This window comes from Phragmites australis, chromosome 4 (assembly GCF_958298935.1).
Source record: "Phragmites australis chromosome 4, lpPhrAust1.1, whole genome shotgun sequence".
In the NCBI taxonomy this organism is placed as follows: Eukaryota; Viridiplantae; Streptophyta; class Magnoliopsida; order Poales; family Poaceae; genus Phragmites; species Phragmites australis.
In genome coordinates, this window is record NC_084924.1 from 39,792,153 (window position 1) to 39,810,079 (window position 17,927).

The following is a 17,927-nucleotide window of genomic DNA, read 5'->3' on the forward strand; positions in this document are numbered from 1 at the left end:
ATCTTTTGAGTCTCATGATGTTGGGCACACTCTTTCTAATTCAAATTAGGTTAATGCCATGTATGACGAATTATAAAATTTTGAGAGAAATCAAGTTTCACACCATAGGAACCAAATGGTTTTCAAGAACAAAGAGGGGGAGGATAGGTCCATAGTGAGAAACAAGGTTAGACTTGTGTCTCAAGGTTTCACTCAAATAGAGTGAATAGACTTTAGAGAGATATTGGCACCAGTAGCTAGACTAGAAGCCATTAGGATCCTCTTAGCATTTGCGACATCCCAAGGTTTCAAGTTGTACAAAATGGATGTCAAGATGGCTTTCCTAAATGATTTCATAAAGGAAAATATCTATGTTAAACAACTCCTAGGTTTCGAGCACCTCAAATACCCATATTGAGTATACAAGCTTCATAAAGTTTTGTATGGGCTTAAGCATGCACCTAGAGCTTGATATCATAGGCTTAAATCTTTCTTGCTAGAGCATGGGTATGTGATGGGGTCAGTGGATAAAATTTTGTTTACCTTTAGGCATGACATGATTTCCTACTTGTTAAGATATACGTGGATGATATCATTTTTAGTGGCTCTTCTCATGCACTTGTGACTAAGTATGCTGATACTATGAGCAGCAAATTTGAAATGTCGATAATGAGCGAGCTCAACTTCTTCCTTAGGTTGCAAATCAAGCAATGCAATGAAGGAACATTCGTCCACCAAACAAAGGACATAAAGGATTTGTTGAAGAAGCTCGACATAAGCGATGCAAAGCCCCTGGCAATACCAATGATTGCTTCGACCGTGCTTGATCCAGATGAAGATGGCGAGGAGGTAGATTAGTGTAAGTACATGAGCATGATTGACTCCCGCCTGTACCTGATGACAACAAGACCCGACATCCACTTTGTTGTCTACTTGTGTGCTCGCTTTCAAGCTTCACCAAAGATGTCTCACCGCCAAGTGGTGAAGCGCAACTCAGGTACCTCAAGCACACCCTTGAGTATGGTCTTTAGTTTTCTGCATCTTCTTCCCTTCCTCTTCAAGGTTTTTCAAATGCGGATTTTACTGGTTGTAGAATTGACATAAAGAGTACCTCTGGTATCTGTTATTTCTTGGGTATTTTTCTTGTGTGTTGGTCTTCTCGCAAATAGTATAGTGTTGCACAATCAACTGCTTAAATTGAATATGTTGTTGCCGCTAGCTGTTGTTCTCAGGTTTTGTGGATGGTTGCTACTTTGAGAGACTTTGGGTTAAACTTTAAGAGTGTGCTACTCCTATATGATAACACCAATGCTATAAGCTTAGCCAATAATCCAGTCCAATACACCAGAACCAAACACATAGATGTGAGATTCCACTTCTTTCGAGATGCTACAAGATTTAACCCTAAACATATTTTTAGCGTAACTTTCTCATTTTAACCCTGATTTAGATGATTTTTGCGCTCTCACGTTCATAGCAATGTGTGCTATCTTTTAGTACTTTTTTTAATAGAGGTTAGATATATTGTTCTTAGTTAGTTTTGTTGTGTGCTTTTCTAGTGTCTTTCGATAGCAGATAAGGAGTAGTTTAAGAATCTCCAGGACCAAGTCTTTGAAGAGTTTGAGCAACAAGTTGGAAGAGTCAAGTGTCATTGAACATTATGATCTTAGCTTTTCAAATGTATTCTTTATTTTAAACATGTATACTGTTAATTCTGAATCCTATTTACTTATAGTACCATGTTCCCTATATTCCTTGTTGACTAGTTGTTAGTAGTGATTATGTTGGGTAGCTTATACTTTGCTTTGCACAAGGGTATGGATGGGTAGTCAGTTAAACATGACTAATGAACTATGTAACTATGAGTTGGTAATGGTATAGCAACATGAAACCTTAGGTCTTAAGCAAAGAGGTGCTAGTGATTGTGGTTATAGTTATGTTGTTGGTTTGGCAATTGCTCAAGTGACCTAAGTAAGGACCGGTTCGTGGAGCGATAACCTAAGAAGTATCGTACCAATCATGAGACTTGGTATGGGACAAGATTGGCCTATTATTAGTGGATTTCAGTGTTGTGTGTGCCAAACCGTAAGAGTGGATGTGTCGGGACAGCTAAGGCCAGAACCATTTGGTTGGTAGTATGAGATGTGTAGTGGAAGGGAAGACTGAGATCTTGTTGGAGCTACAAGGTACAAAAGGGGGCTTCTGGGTGGCGTGAAAACCACTTTGACGACGGTGAAACCTAGCGGGCATACACATACTGGATGAAACTTTATAACGGCTTTGTAGTGATTTTTCGGGCGACACACCATGGGCGTGTATTAAGTGTTTCGCAGACACGGCAATAAGGAAAACACGACTCGTGGGGAAATCTGGATAACCTCTACATAGTGTAAAATCTAGTATATCAGCCGTGCTCATGGTCATGGGAGACTTAGATTCTCACATGATTAGTTGGATGGGTTTGGTTTGGCTTAGTTGGTTTGGTTGGATGGTTCTTTGTTATGGGTATCAAGTCAGATGGTTTGGGAACCTGAAGTGGTTTTCAGAAAACATGTGGAGATGTTTCTAGGAGATGGAAATCTAGTGATGAATCACATAGATAAATAGGATGCTTTTGTAACTTTATGATAGCATAGTTGATAATGAAGAAGAACGAGACTACTACATCGATGAAGATGAAGAATGATAGGCTGGTTGACCCCTGGTCAATTGCATGTGGAAGATGGGAGCTTCGCTGTGTTTTGCTAGTGGGTTTTAGTTAAAGACTTTGATATCTTTCTATCTTGTTTAAGTTAAATATTGTAATAATAGTACTGTGTGTGATACACTAATGAAGTTGTTGCATGTATGAAACTTGATCTTGACATACATGTGGTTTACATCTGGTTTTATCCCTTTATAAAACCAGTTGTGACAGTCCTTGTCTTTGTGACTAAAGCTTCGAAGTGAAGACGGTGTTCAAGTGACCAGAAAAAAGATTAGTGGTGAGACCTCACCTTGGTGGCTTGGTAGCTCATCGTGTTTGAGGCCATGTCATGGTGACTTGGTAGCTCAAGAGCCGTGATAGGAAGAGACTTGGCGACCGGGAGCATATCCTTCGTTTAGCTCTAACGTGGACTAGGGGTGGCTTGTGTGCCACCGACACCATAGGATAAAAATCTCTTGTGCCGAGTTTGTTCTTTCTACCTTATTTACGTTTTCGCATTTACATACTTGCAATTTACTTTGCTAGAGTAGGTTGCAATCCTCTTGAGCGGTGGAGTAGACGTACTAGGACGTCACCTAGAACACATTTAGATAGAAATTGAGATAGGTTTTGTGAAGTTTTTGAAGCCATTAGTTTATAAGTTTCCTAATTTATCATCCCTCTTAGGACGTCACCGTTTCTTACAATTAGTATCAGAGCCTCATGCTCTTGATAGGCTTAACATCCTAGAGTTGTGGCGTCCAGGGTTGGGATGGATACTCATAGCGCTCCACTTTTCGATGACACTAATTTCCCCGTTGGAATATTCTAATGACTTATTTTCTATAAGCCAAGGGTTTAGATGTTTAGAGAGTCACCGAGAAATGGCTGACACTATGTGTCACCAACAAGGAGAGACAATTAGATGCATTGGCAAAGAGTATTCTTTTATCATCTTTATGCGTTGATGCAATTAATCGTGCTTATTTTCTCACCAATGCACATGATATTTGGAATAGTCTCTTTGAAATACATGAATGCACGAAGGATGTGCGCAATGAAAAAAAATCATGTGCTAGTTACTAAGGTCAATGGCATCAAACAACTACCCCATGAAAGTGCTAATGATATGTATTCTTGTTTTAATATTCTTGTTAATGAGATCAATGTGCTATGTTTCATGCAAATTGAAGATGTTCAAGTGGCAACAAGAATACTTCAAGCTCTTCTTCCGAAGTACAAGCTAATTGTCTCCATCATCTACGACAACCACATCATGAGCAAGATGACTCCAAGCCAAATTCTCGGCAAGATCACCACCCATGAGATGACCATGAACATGGTTGTTGAAGCTTGTACCTCATCTGACGCCAAGAACCTTGCCCTCACAAGCAAGCAAGCATGATGCTCACACATGAAAGTAAAGATGAGGAGGCAAGAGCAAAAGTCAAACTCAAGTGAAGATAATGGTGATAAAGAAGATGAAGAGAGTGATGAAGAGGATGAGAAAATCACCTCAAATGATGAAGAGATGGATCCCAAGATCACCAAGCACATATCATAGTTGGAGAAGATCAATACCAAGATTGATCATCCAATCTCTATGAAAGACTTGATCAAAATCATTGATCATATCAAGAAGGAAAAGAAGAGCAAGATCAAGAAGAGGGAGACAAGGGGAAGAGACAAAGCATTTGCAAGTATAGGAAGATGAGTGAGCGAAGATGAAGAGTCAGGATTAAGTGATGAAAATCTCACCATGCACTCCTTTTTGAGATTGTTGACAAATGACGAGAATTTTGAGACCAAAGTAAGATGCAAGAGAAGCAAGTAAGATGCAAGGGAGAAACAAGATGCAAGAATTATCTCGGGTAGATTGTTGACAAAGGGGGGTGTATCTTGGGTTGACAAAGGTGAAGAAACTCTTGCAGTGGTGGATCAAGAGAGATAGTGGCAATAGAGAAAAATAAAGAACTATCTACATGACAGCCACAACTAAAAGGGGCACATAATGTTGAAAGAAATTGTAGAAAAAAAGGAGATATAATATTGGTAAGAACATGGTTATCCTTACAATTGGTATCGTAATTTGTTCTTATCATGCATACAAGCAAAGAGGTATGGTCTTGTTAACTCTTGAAATCATGTATTTTCTTAATTGTTATCATTTGTCTCTTGCTTTTGTTGATTAATTACCCTATTAGGCTATGATTGTAATCAATCACAAAAAATGGGGATATTGTAGTGAACTATTAGGCCATGATTGTGATTTTAAAAATTAATAACAACATAGTTATTGGGACTAATTGTTTGTCAAGAATATATGTTAGTAGGTCTTATGGATGCAATACATGAAGAAGCTACCGCAGCCGGGACAAAGTTCGATTGAATTGGAAGAAGTCCTAGGAAAATTGACTACACTGGAAGGTCTAGTGCTCATAGGGCTATACACATCGGAGCATTCTTGTTAGAAGAACCCAGAGAAGTTCCCATACACTGGAAGGACCGGTGCTTAGAGTTGAAGACACCGGATGCTTACACTGGAGCATTTGTTGTAGAGAGTGTGCAATAGTGGAAGACCAAATATCAACACACCGGAAGATCCGGTGATAAAAATATGCACACCGGAAGATCCGGTGATAAAAATATGCACACCGGAGACTTCACTGGAGCATTTAACATAGTGTGTGAAAAATCCTGAAAAGATGGTGTCGGTGGATGGACACCGAAAGCGGGGATCCTGAGGGACCCCCTTTGAGATTCGGCCGGGAGGCTGATTCTGGATCTGCATCGTACGTGGGGTTAATGCGAAAGTATGGGATCTAGGCGGGAAGAATGATCGTCGGCTAGTAGGAGTAAATGCACAAGGGATTTAGATAGGTTCAGACCGCACGGAGTGTAATACCCTACACTTGTGTGTCTGATGTGCTATTAATGCTCTTGGAATGCCTTTCTCTGGATCTCTGTGTTACAAGGTTTTTTGGTCTAAGTATTAAGCTTCCTTATTGAGAGCTTCGATATCCTTAGCTCCCAGTCAAGTCCGATCTCTCTCAACTTCTCAACTTCGATTCTCCTCAACCTCTTTAACCTCGTCTTTCTCCTTTTCCGCCCTTTCTACGAAGTGCTCCCCCCTGTTATCCTACCGGGAGGGAGGCTCGGCGTGCCCAGAACGGGTTACAAGTTTTCGTAAGCCATAAATAGAAAGCAACCATTATGGGTCTACAGTTTGATATTACAGGGGTTGAAAATGTGCCCTTCGGTCGGTCCCGTCGCTCATTACGCCCCAACTTTAGCAGGTGCAGGGGGGTCCATCGGCCAGCCGCTGAATATCCCCGCATGCCCGTCCGGTCAGAGTAGATCTGACACGGTCTGACGCGGCAGGGTGACAGGCGATACGCCTCGAGCCCATCGATAATATCTTCAAGCCATCTTCCTTTATGGGCCCCACAGGGTGACGTGCGATGGGACCCATCGCATTAATTATCCCCACGCCTTCCTACCAGGCGGTGGCAGGGACTGACGTACTCAGTATGACAGGCGTGGGGGGGAGTGGTTGGATGTGACCGGCCATGCTCCCCCTTAAATGCAGCATCGGGCTTCCCACCGATTGGCACCTCACCGTGGAGCCATCGTGGGGTCCACCGGCAAGGGGCATCTCAGGTCCTCGGTGAACTCTAGGTACTCGGGGACCAACTGTTCTTGGCCCCGAGCACCCCCTCCCAGGCCTAGTTCTTCTCGGGTCCTCGGGGAACTCTGGGTACTTGGGGACCAACTGTTTTGGCCCCGAGCACCCCCTCCCGGACTTGGCTCTTCTCGGGTCCTCGGGGAACTCTGGGTACTCGGGGGCCAACTGTTCTTAGCCCCGAGCACCCCCTCCTGGACTTAGCTCTTCTCGGGTCCTCGGGGAACTCAAGGTACTCGGGGGCCAACTGTTCTTGGCCCCGAGCACCCCCTCCCGGGTCTGGCTTTTCTCGGGCCCTCGGGGAGATGGCGCCATGTGGCACTGTGCTGTCCTGGCCTTGGGACTCAGGAACCCCCGGTTCCTATATCACCGACATATGGTGTTGTACACACCGGAGTCTGACGATGAACATTGTGAATGCCAGAGCTTTTGCATAGAGAAGAAATGACGCGGTTAGGCTCAGGTCAACACACCAAAGAGTCCGGTGATGGAGTGAATGTTACACTGAAACATCCGGTGTTCAAAAGAGTCGTTGAGTGGAGTTTCAATGGCTAGTTTATGATGTTGTACTCACCGAATGGTTCGGTGCTTGTACTACTATTGTCACCAGGCTATCCGATATCCATAGTAAAGTTGAGTCATTAGAGCAACGGCTAGTTGGTGGGTTTTGAGGCTATAAATACTCACTCACTTGACCATTTGAAGGTGCTGGAGTTTAGAGAGGCCTATACACTTGAGAAAATATTCAAGCCATCAAAGTGCTAAAACTGATCATCCAAGGTGATTAAGCACACCATTAGAGAATGATTAGTGCTTATAGGCCAAGAGAGAAGTGTTACTAGGTGCTGCAACTTAGAGAGTGGATCAAGGAGTGATCCAACGATGTACCAAGAGGTATGCCGGCACCTTATAGTCTTGGTGACTCGCCGGTAACTTGTTGACCCTCCGACTTGGTGTGGGGAGATGGCAAGAAGATTGTATAGGGACACGGAGATCTTTGTCTTTGTGACTAAAGCTCCGAAGTGAAGGCGACGTATAAGTGACTGAAAGAGAGGTTAGTGGTGAGACCTCGCCTTGGTGGCTTGGTGGCTCATCGTGCTTTAGGCCTTGTCTTGGTAGCTCAAAAGTTGTGACCTAAAGAGACTTGGCGACCGAGAGCATATCCTTTGTGGAGCTCCAACATGGACTAGGGGTGGCTTATGTGAAACTGATATCACGGGATAAAAATATTTTGTGCCAAGTTTGCTCTCTCTACCTTATTTATGTTTCCGTATTTATATAATTGCAATTTATCTTTCTAGAGTAGGTTGCAATCCTCTTGAGCGGTAGAGTAAATACACTAGATAAACCTAGAGCACATTTAGATAGAAATTGAGATAGTTTTACCTTGTGAAGTTTTTGGAGCTATTAGTATTTAAGTGTCCTAATTCACCCCTCTGTTAGGACATCACCGTTCCTCACATCACTTTATTTTCTATCTTTGTCAAATGTTTAGCTCATGATAGAACCTTGGAGAAACATGTGTTCCTTATATCGCAAAGACACTACTTGACTTGATCTTGTGAAAACTTGATAACTTGTGAAAATTGAAAAATCATGTAGAATCAAGTTTCTTGTGCTCAAATGTGATCCAATACGGTTGTCTTGAAGCCTCGAGGTGTTTGCCGTACCTAGTTACACGACACTTCGCTTAGATAAGAGGCAACTTGAGGATAAAAATAAAAAAAATAAAAAAAAATACCAAAATGATCAATTTTATTTTAATCACTTGATCTAACTAAGTCTCAGTTTCATATGTGAGCATTTGTAAAACCTTCTGTCATAAATTCTTATTTGCATATTTTGAGATTGAAGTTTGCTAGCTCTTAATGCTTTTATTACCTCGGTATGATTGAATGCTTATGTGGTGATCTCATTTAACATGATTCGGCTATGTGAACCTAAATGAGCCAACAATTCTTCAATTTAGCTTGTATAGCTTCATGTTCTTATGTAACTGCATCTTTTCAAGCATTTGTGCAATTGGGAGCTTCTCATTCCACTCTCATAGCCCTTTGACGTTTCTAGCTCTAGCAAATGCTTTGAGGTATACTTATAAAAGCTCATTAGGATTACATGTCCATGCATTGCATGGTATTTTTGCCCTTGATGTTTTCATTGCCAAAGGTGGAGAAAATACGCTATACACAAAGAATCTTAATAAATGAAAAAGGGGAGAAAATATGTCATAATGAACTTATGCGTTCATCAAGGAGGAGCATTTGAGTTCTCATTGCGATCTTCGGGCTTTTGCAATTTTATTATGCCAAGTGACATCTTTTTTGCTCTTTCTTGAGTTATTGGTCACTTGGATGAGCTTCTTAGGTTTTCTTGAAACCAATTCGTTGTGCTTTGTGAAGTTGTCAATGCACTCATCAAGGGGGATTGAGAAACTAAGATGAAATGTGCCTTGGTTTATATATGATAAGTGATTGACAATGACGTTGATTTGGTTTGATGATTTTTGAGATTGCAAGGGCATGGTTATGTACTGCAATTATGATCATAACTAACAAAAGTTCCAGAGAAAATTGAGTTGGTATATTTGTGACTGAGTCTAGGAAAATTGTACACGCCAGATGGTCTAGCGACAAGGATTTTGAACACGCTGGATGGTCCGGTGATAGGCACAGTTAATGCCGGGGCAATTCTTGCAGAGAGGTTACAACTCGGCTCTGGTGGACTTACATACGCCGGATGGTCCAACGATGGAAGATGTAAACACCGGAAAATACATTGGACCTTTTTTTACAGAGAGGATGCAAGTGGTGGTCCGGTGAAGATGTATACGCCAGATGGACCGGCGATGAAATAAACAACATGCTGTAGCATTTCTAGCAGAGAGTGTTGCAAGATGGTCGATCTAATGAATTGCACACGCTGGATGGTCCGGTGCCTAGGAGGAGTGTACGTAGGAACATCTGACGTTCACGTTCTCTGATTGATGTCTCTTTCAACAGAGATTTTGATTTCTGCTAACATGAAATAGAGTGTTTCTTGCAGAGAGTTGCAGAGGGTGTTTTCTTGTCTCTCTGCAACACTCTCTGTGGCCGACGGTGGGATGATTAGGGCCAAGCAGGGTGCTTGGTGCCAGACGATCAAGGAGGCCAGGCGGAGTCAAGGATGATCCTAGTTGTACACATGGAGGTCAAGCAAAACATGAGATGGAGGATGAAGATGACGTGTTGACAAAGTTAAGCGAAAGGGATATCGGTGCAAGTGACAAGGCGGCTCGAGGGATTGAGAGTGGGAGAGACTTGCTGGCAGTCAAGATCATAAGATGAAGGATACTCGTCGATATCAGAAGACTTTCTTAAGGTGTAAGCAAGTGGTTGTGAGTCACGCTTTGAGAAGCATGCAATGCGGTTTCCCGGTTTGGCCGTAAAAATCGTGGGAGGATAGAGTGCATGTGGTATCATCATAAAGCTTACGTTAAGACGAAGCTAAGTCATGAAGGTGCCACGACCATCCGATGGATGGAGAAAAATTCGAACGAAATTACCCCCGATGGTAGGTGGGATTGCATTGTAAGTGAAGGGCAGTTTAGGGATAGAATTGCTTAAGGGTTAAACATACCTGCTAGGCCTGTAAATAGACGGGTATGGTTGGTGGTTGGAGGTGAGCCTTTGAGAGTTTTTGGAGAGTTTTGAAAGTCTTCGAAATGTGTTGTGTGGAGAGGGAGAGAGGGGTGTTTAGCCTATCTTTAGGTGAGAGCTTTAGTGAGAAAAACGCTTTATAATCTGCTAAAAGAGGGCGTTCCTCTAAGCTTAATGAAGAAAGTGTTTTTGCATATGCTTAAGTTCATCTCCTTCTAGTGTCTTGCTTTTGGCTCCCATGTTTCATGCAAGTTTTGTTGGTTTCTTGTTGATTTTCATTTTCCTTGAGAGTTGCTCCTTTTGGGTTATGTTAGAGGTATTCTTCTTGTTGCTAGAGGGTTAATCATCTCATATGAGTTGGTGTTCAACCATCCCAAACTTCTAGATCCATCAACTTGAATCTTTTCTTCCAGCAGCTAGTTCTCTAGTGTTTAGGAGTTTTTCTTCTAATTGATTGCTTTCTTGCACTATGACTCTTGATATGGGCTTAAATGGAACATAGAGTTCTCATACATCGAAGAGAAGTGTTTGTTTTGGAAGTCTTGCAATCGGTTCTTGTCTCTTTTGCTTCCGCATGTCGTTTTGAGGTGCGGTGGGTTCAAGAATAGGAGAAGACCATCAACTTCAAAAGAAATTTGTTAAAGCACCTACTCACCCTCTCCAGTCGCCAATCTCGATCATACAATGATCCAATTAGATAGTGTTTGGTTACTTGCACCAACTAGAATATGTATGTGATGATTTAGTTGGATGAGATGATCCTGAATGGGCTGATACATGTAGTTTGTTTAACTGTGTATATAGAATGATACTTATTTTTATTTGGTTGGTTGTAAATTAGATTGTATGATGTCATTCGAGCTCATGTTTGGTTAGATGAATCCAGGATGTTATAGTAATCCTTTTCCTTGATAGGGTAACATACTACCTGTATGCATTGAGCAGTTCAAGAATGATAGTATTAGATTTGGACTTCTGAATTTTTTTCCCAAGAAGCGTTTATTCAGCACCGATCATTTGATCAATATTTATAGCACTTAGCAACTGAGCTATCGTAACGGCTGTGGCTCAAGAATCATGTAGACCATATATATGTCCTGAAAGTTTCTGGTCATCCATATTTGCATATCTTTTTTGGAAGGAAAAAAATCCACATTGGGTGAACCTAAAACAGGATCATAAGTTTCAACCAAATACAAAAAAAAAGAATAGTCTAATACAAGATCATTGTAACAGAGGAAACATTCCACAGATGTGCTTGTTGATGACAGCAGCCAATACACACCTTTGTTCCCTAAGGATCAAACATTTTCAAGGGAGCAACCAACCAGACACAAGGTGGAAGCAACATTAACCAAAAAAGGCATCAGTTCTAAACATCAAGCATACATGTTGGCAGCACAGTACGCACACCTCTCAATATACATCACGTAGCATCCAACTGAAATAACATCAGTTCTCAACGTTAACTTAAAAAAAAGCATCCGTCCTGAAACTTCCATCAGGATGAATCCTCAAGCATAAGTTCTAAGCATGCACAGTAGCATCCAATTGAATTAACCAATAGCAACACATATTGGCAGCCCCCAGACTCATCCAACCACCTCACATTCCATGGTCACTACCTTACATTCTATGGTCAGAACAAGAAGAAGCACATATTCACAGCATAAAGTAAAAGCGACAACATCAAGACAATAGTAGTTAACATCCTTAGCACAAACTGGCAGCAGCCAAATACACCAACAACATCCAACATTGGTTTTGGAATGCAAACATGTACGATTTTTCTCCTTCTAAGCCTCCTCTAGTCCATCTATAGTACCCACAAGAATGCAGACACATATGAGTTTTGTATGAAATACACAAATCTAACACTATATGCAAACACATATGAAATACACAATTTGAAAAAAACCTATACTTTCACATCAAACACAATAAGCATATGTAGTATGTGTCCTGACCAAGCACATGCCTAGTCTAGCTAGGTAGATGGTCAAGAGTTGGGGTCGTCTCTATGGCGCTTTATGCCTAGCTTAGGTAGGTAGTATGCCCATTGTGTCTTGTGGTTTTTGCTCGATTTTTCCTCAATTAACCAAGCAATTCAGCCCGTCGGGCTTTCTTCTTATTTAATACTATAGGTAGCTCTCCTACTGGTTCATTTAAAAAAAAACCATTGAAGCAAGCACATTTGAAGCCGAACCAACACCAAAGTACCAATTTGTGGCAAAAATATAGCCAAACCTCACAAATCTACTAACCAAAAGAACCAAACCACGCATAAATCTTGTTTTGCAAGTAAAACACTAAGAAAAATGGGATGCGGATTGGGGGAGACTTTAACTCACCTCACGAAGCTGGTGGCGATGGTCTATAACTATGGTGCTGGCGCCCTTCTGGTCTTGTGCTGGCGCCCTTCTACTCTAGGCTCCAATGTCGAGGCGCTTCTACTCTGGGGCAGCGGGATTCAACTCTAGTGGCGGTGGGGATAGGAACAGAGGATGGTGACGTCGGTCGGCGGCACAGGCCCGATAATGGTGCCAACAGTTCTATGGTGGTGATGGGTAGATCTGTCGTGCTACTGGGTGAGGAAACTGAGGGGAGAGGAGAGCAATATGCGCACAAAGGTTCCACTAGAGGTGACCCTAGAAGTGCTCAAGATGATTGGTCCTGGACAGCATGGTGCGACCGATTTTAGTGCACCAGCTCGTTCAATATATACAGAGAATATTTCTAGAATATGTACAACCAAATTCTGGACAAGTTTGTTCCATTCAGGCATACAAGCGCCTCGTACATGACTTTCGATGATCAACTCGATGGGCTCAAACTTAGACTGAGGGCCTAGTTGTGTTGGGCTGGGGTATGACATGATCGTGATTTGGCCACAATCTCGGACTATCCAAATTAAGCCTAAAGGAGAGGCGGAGAGAGTGTAGCGTATATTATGTGGATTCGTCGTAATCTGCGGGTGCAGACTGTTCGGCTTGCAACGTGCTTGAAAGGGTGGTGAAGCTAAGATCGAGCTTTAGCTCAGGTGCAAGTCGTTAGGTGTGCGACGAGCCCACTTGTGATCGAGCGTTGCTCGACGTGCGTGCTCACTGGGGCCTCTCATGCGCCTGTGCCGCAAGTGGTAATGCAACATTCATGTTGCTAGCGAAGCCACAGGCTTTGTGAGTCTCTCGTAGCACGTGTGTGCATATAGTTCATAGGTCTAGCGTGTGCGCAGAGGTGTGAGTTGGTGTGAGTGGTGTAAGTTTGCGCGTGCGTTGAGTACTAAGTTAGAGAGAATAAAAAGACTGAAGTTGTATGGCCACATGGGCCGTGGACAACCACATGACCATAGCCAGTACCACTTTGTGCTATGTAGAAAAGCAAGCCTTTAATATTGGAAGCCGGCAAAACCCACCGAATGGTTGGTGCCGGGATGAGATGAGCTCCGCCATTGGCATTAAAATTTGTACTGCTGATCTACAAATCATGATTCATAAAGGAAGAACGGTACAATTCGTAGATTCAACTGCAAATAAAGATGTAAATGAATACTTAATGGGTAGTTCTGAGTCAGTTAATTTTTTATTAATTTAATTAGGTGGGAGCCTCTAAATTTTTTTAATTTTAGATCAACTCAATGATAAAAAAAAATACAAAACTTACATCCCTAACTGCTAAGCTGCAATGCATATTACGTCAAGATTTGCCGACACTGAAGTTACAACTATAGATCAATATACTTCTCCAAAAATATGCTAGAGGGTGTAAGGATTCGTGCGTTCCTCTTTAAGCTATTGCTAACTTCCAAAAATATTGATTGCAATAAAGTTTTCTATTTGTTAAAAAATAATGATCCCCCAATTGAAACTCATGAGCTACGAACCATATTTGAAACCATTAATAGAAACCATTTAGCAGAAGTGCAGATCTTGATGTTATACAACCCCCAACGCAGTTTTGAAAGAGGAAGTATTTCTTGAATCTTAGTTAATGTTTGTGATAAATTTTCTGGAACGAGTAATAGCAATAATGGGCGGGTTCTTGCAAAAGGAAGTGAGATATGAGAGTGTATATGTCACGAAATGACTTTAGATGTTTTTTCAAACTCAGATTAGAGCTTACGCATTTGTGTTCCAATTCATGTTAAGGTGTTTGAAACATTTTGTGTTCCAATTCAGAGTGACAGCCTATGGCTATAACTTTGTAATAATGGCGAACGTGCCTTCAGCACGGTGGTAAGGCTCCGGAGTTGAGCTGAGCCCACTCGGGCTTCAAGTCCGGGTGACGCACGGGGAGTTCCGATTTATTTCGGATTTCTTCAGTTTCTCCGGCGTGGCGCTACAGAAGGGATTACGACGTGCTCGTCGTCTACGGAATTCTCGTTGGATTCTGGTGATCTTTGGATGGACGCTATCTTCAAGCTGTGTGTAGTTGTAGGGCTAGCATGTGCGTGCGTTAGGTGTGTGTGGAATGGGTGCGTGTGTGTGGAGGGTGAGTGCGCGCGTTCATGTTCAGATACTACAGCTGTATTCAGTGGTGAAGAGTCAAAAAAAAACTTCGTAATAATGAATAGCTACGTGCATTTAAGAATGCAGAGGCTGAGATAATTTTATTTTATTATTATTGAAAAAAGATTAGAGCTTATGCCACTCTGATTTTGTTTAGCAGAAGTGCAAAACAGCCAATGGAACTTTGGATGAACCCAGACCGAATTTGAAAGTGGACTACACTGGGCTGGACTCTACCCCACACGGGTACAGTTGGGCTGGGCTAGCCGGAAAATGCATCCAGCCCATTCCCAAGTGCATTTTGCAGCCAGCCACTCGAGCTGTCACTGTCGAGCAGTTGCCAGGCTTGCAGATGCAGCCGAGCAGCTCTACCTCTGAAATTTATTATTACTAATTGGGAAAAATAAAAAAAACTCTAAAAGTCACTTGGATTTTAACTTTTCTCTAAAAATTGTTTTTTTTAAAAAAACCCTCTAAAAATTTGGTTTTGTTGAAAAACATCTAAAAAATTCAAAAAAAAAAACTAAAAGAGCACAAAAAATTCTAAAAAAAAACTAGAGACAATTCTAAGACCTTTTGTGAAATTTTTATTAAAAAATAATATCCTTTTCATCATATTTCATGGAGAGTAAGTTTAAAAAAAAAGAAAAACGTGCAGCTCATTTATTAATTCGAGTTAAATGCATAGTTAATTATTTACTAATCCAAAAATTATGAAACAAATTTTTTTAGTCTTCTTACATGATCCTCTATCTTCTAAAAATACATGAAATCTTGAAATAGTTATTGTAATGTGCAGGATTGAGTAAATGTGTTGCAGATAGATTAATTCATAACTAATCCATAACACCTCCAAAATTTATGAAACCACTTTTATTAGTTTACTTAAACAATTATTTATGTAGAAAAAATAATGGTAGACATGAAAATTTTAAAATAACATGAGTTAATAAATGAGCTGCACAATTTCTTTTTTTTTCCAACTTCCTCTCTATGAAATATGATGCAAAGGATATTATTTTTGAAAAAAAAATTCACAGAAGGTCTTAGAATTGTCTATATTTGTTTTAGAAATTTTTTGTGATTTTTTTATTTTTTTAATTTTTCAGGGGTTTTTTGCAACAAAATTAAACTTTTGAGGGGTTTTTTTCAACAAAACAACTGGGGGTCAAAATCCAAGTGACTTTGGGGGGGGGGGGGTTGCATTTTTCCCTTACTAATTGAGTGTCCGTGCGTTGTAACGAAAATAAAAATTACATAAGATAACATTAAGTATATGTAGAAATTATTGCTTACATCAATAGATCTAGAAGTGATTCTCTATTGTAATGACCTCATAGCTCAATAATTGGTAATTTTGTATGAAATGAAACGAGAAACCCCAATATTACTCGGTATTGATATAATACTAAACAAACGAATGATGAAATGTGACCTTTGAACGATCAAGATAGAGAAACAAAAGATGATAAGGTGATTACTTAACAATATGCTGGAAACCCATTAATTTCATGCCCGTTGTATGCTTGTATGCTACTCCAGTTACTCCCTGACACGTTGGTTTCTGATCACGCCAAAAAAGGACTATTAGAATTTGAGCAATCAATCAGAAATATGATACAGAGATTTCTAAAATCGCAGTGGCCAACTTTATGATAAGTTAAGACTCCCCACCAAGGTAGGATATGACATCAGTTGTGCCCTTAAAGGCATTGTCAGTTGTCACCCTGAATTTTGCATATTTTTAAGGAAAGAACAGTAATAAAATCAGTGACAAAAGACTGAAGATACTACAATATGCTAGCTAACAGAAACATTTGATAAATTTAGCAACAAAAATTTACCACAGCGCCGCTCGGCCACCGCCCCTCTCGCCCAACCGGCTGCTATATCTCTCTTCTTATTCATTCAATAGAGCAGCCGGTTGGATAAGCGGGAGAGATATAAGAGGGAGAGAGATAAGGAGAGAGGTGTTTATGGGTCGAGTTTATAGGAGAGAGAGATGAGGAGATAGAGCTGGTGTGTTTTTTGGGCTTTATGGGTTGAGTTGTTTTCGATGATAACTTGTATCTTGGGTCGAAAGCTGCTCTCCTAAGAAACTAATCAATACCTCTATTGTCGATGGGCCTGAAAGTGAAAATGAACAGTTGATTTGAGGCAGCCAAGAGAGAGATATTATTTATTAAGAAAGAAGTTAAATATATATTATTTATGTTATAAAAAGTAAAATAAAACAAAAACAAAAACATATTAGCAAAACTGACCTGAATGAGTCAGGATCACGTTCCATGTCGCTAATTTGTCGTCCCAAAGAGGTATACCCCTTAGTACCATATTTTTGTTAGATATCGACCAGCGTCTCGCGACCCTGTTCGGCGACCTAATCAACCCAAATTTATGGTGGCTATGAGTCTGCCTAGAGTTTGTAGATAAAATTGAACACTGTTTGTAGTTGTAAAATGCTCTCGCAATACTGAACTTGTGGGCAGCTATTTGATGCCGTTCCATTATATAGTCAACAAATGAATTACCTTATGAATATCTCAGATTACGTAATTAGAATTCAGGGAAACCTGAAGAGTAACTTTCCATCCTGTAAATTTGTTTGGTCACTAGTTCTTGTTTGTCTTTATGTAGATACTATTGGGATATACTTCGTTCTCTGCATCATTTGTTTAGTAATTCTGAATCAGATGATGCAGTAAGAGATAATGCTGCTGGTGCTATTGCTAGGATGATAATGGTGCAGCCTCAGTCAATTCCTCTCAACCAGGTTGTCACAACATTGTACTTGGTATGTTTGGACAACTTCAGGTTTCATATTTAAGAGTGTAATGAATGTTTGGTTGCGATCTTATAGGTTCTTCCAGTGTTTATCAAAGCTTTGCCACTAAAAGAAGATCACGAAGAATCAATGACTGTCTATAGTTGCATCTGTAATTTGTTAATGTCTTCACATCCCCAGGTGTTCATTATTGGTCTTTATTATTCATGGACCAAACCTAACTTTTTACTGTCGCAGATCCTTCCTCTTGTGCCCGATGTGATACATGTCTTTTCCCAAGTGGTAGTATCTCCAGATGAGAGTGATGAAGTCAAAACAAATATTGGCAAGGCCATTTCTCATTTGATATCTGTTTATGGTTAGCAAATGCAGCCAGTATTGAGTGCTCTGCCACCAGCTCATGCAAACGCATTCGCAGCATTTGCCAGTAGAAGATGACCTCCGAGAATCAACTTTTCTTCAGTTCTTTGCTCTGCTATATTGTTTTGGTTTTGTCAACGATTGCCATTTGCTGAAGACCATTTTCATCAGATCTGGTTAGATAGGTCAAACCATATGGAATATCTGCGTTGGACATTAGCGCCAATGAGCAAATTCGTGTCAGGTTGGCTCATGCTTAACTATATGGCGAGCTTAAATTCTTAATATTTTTCGT

The 17,927-nt window shown here is 40.8% G+C and overlaps 1 pseudogene; it reads left to right on the forward strand.

The window, feature by feature from the left end:
• The first annotated feature begins 648 nt into the window (after positions 1-648).
• On the forward strand, positions 649-17,710 carry LOC133914789 (uncharacterized; annotated as a pseudogene).
• Positions 17,711-17,927: the final 217 nt, after the last annotated feature.